The sequence below is a fragment of the Myotis myotis genome, unplaced genomic scaffold, assembly GCF_014108235.1.
Source record: "Myotis myotis isolate mMyoMyo1 unplaced genomic scaffold, mMyoMyo1.p scaffold_m19_p_8, whole genome shotgun sequence".
In the NCBI taxonomy this organism is placed as follows: Eukaryota; Metazoa; Chordata; class Mammalia; order Chiroptera; family Vespertilionidae; genus Myotis; species Myotis myotis.
In genome coordinates, this window is record NW_023416390.1 from 34,522,439 (window position 1) to 34,524,451 (window position 2,013).

Sequence of the window (2,013 nt, forward strand, 5' to 3'; positions counted from 1 at the left end):
TAAAAAATGCTGCCACAATTCACCATAGCTAAGATCTGGAAACAGCCTAAGTGCCCATCAGTAGATGAATGGATTAGAAAACTGTGGTACATCTACACGATGGAATACTATGCTGCTCTAAAAAGGAAGGAACTCTTACCATTTGCAACGTCATGGATGGAACTGGAGAGCATTATGCTAAGTGAAATAAGCCAGTCAATGAAGGAAAAATACCACATGATCTCACTCATTCATGGATAATAGAGACCATTATAAACTTTTGAACAATAATAGATACAGAGGCAGAGCTGCCTCAAACAGATTGTCAAACTGCAGCAGGAAGGCCGGGGAGGGTTGCGGGGCAGGAGGTAGGGGGGTAAGAGATCAACCAAAGGACTTGTATGCATGCATATAAGCATAACCAGTGGACATAAGACATTGGGGGATAGGGGAGGCTAGGGGACTGTCTAGGGCGGGGGGATAAAATGGACACATATGTAATACCCTTTGTAATACTTTAAGCAATAAAAATTAAAAAAAAAAAAAAAATGCTGCCATGTTTATGTTAGTGGAGAAATGTCACCATTGCCGCCACCATGTCAATAATTTGGTTTGAAGCTACTCCAGTGCTTCCTCTCGTGCAGATTAGTGGGCATGGCACAGGTACCCCTTTCCTCGCCTCACCTCCTGTTTCTGTTGACCTTTCTTTCTTTCTTTTTAATTTTGGAGAAAGACACCCTCTGTGACCTCGGCCTCTGGGACAGCAGCAACTCCAGCTGTGCGCTCTGGATCCTGAACACAGCTTCTTTGTTGACCCCTCTTCACCCCGGACACATGTCCTCAAGTTCATCCAGGTGGGAGTCAGCCAGCCATTGGTCAGGACACAGAAATGTGCAGCACCCCACCAGGTCCTCCTGGTGACCCTGTGGGTGGCAGCTCACCAATGGCACCGCTCGGCCCAGACCTCAGCCTGCGGGCCAGCAAAGGGAAGCAGCAGCGCCTCTTCCTGCAAGAGCCCCCTCCCCAGCCCCGGTCGGCAGCCCCCCCACGTTCATTGTTCATTTAAGAAGCTGCCTGAGACTGTTTGGCGCGGTCCCTGGAAACTGAAGAGGGTGGGATAAGGATAAGCAAAGCTTTTGCTTAATTAAAAGCACATTTATAAAAGGTTAGGCCTGGCAGGAAAACGATGACAAAGGCAGTTAAAATTGTAAAATCAAGCCATCCTCTCTGGAGAGATTTCTTCCAGACCCGGGTGCATTCAGGAGGCTGGGTTTTCTCTTCCAGCAAAGCCCGAGCATCTGAGCGGGGTGAGCCAAGTGTTAGCTCCTTCGTTGTTTTCAAACAAGTGGGACGTTTCCCCCCCCAAATGCCCCCACCTCTGCAGCCATGGCAAGAAGGCATGCGAGGCACGTGCCTAGACTGGGCCGCGTCCGGAAGCAGGGGCGGACGTGGGAAGCCAGGCTGAGTCTTTGTAGGAACAATGGACCTTTGATATGGCTCTAGTGAGAACAGCTTCCTTCAGAAGTCCCGGGATCACTGCGGCAGATGAAGGAGGGAAAAGGAGGGATGGAGGAAAGGGAAATTTGAGTAGTGACTTGATAGCCATCTTTGTCCCTTTGAACAGGAACTGTACCAATTCTTTGTAATTCTGGAGGGCAGACCCAGGGCCGATGGGGAAATTAAGGAGAGCAGACTTCTGATTAACAGAACTCCCCAGCAACTCAAACTGCTCAGATGGGAACCGTGGGCAGTTCGTGGGCCCCACCCCTGGTACTGAGGAGGGGGTCCTACAGCGGGGACGGGGGAGTGGGACTAAATTCACACCTGCCCGTGATCTAAAAAGTCTTTAAATCCGCATTGTGGCATGATGCCCCATAGAAAATGTGGGTGGCTCAGAAGGTTGGAAGACAACTGTTCTTGCACATTTTATTGTTTTTGCCAAACCCATTTCTGAATGAGGATCCATCTGATAAAGTGAAAATGGTTTAATGCTCTCTGCAGATCTTAGAAAGTCCTACCGCCTCGGTGAATCAT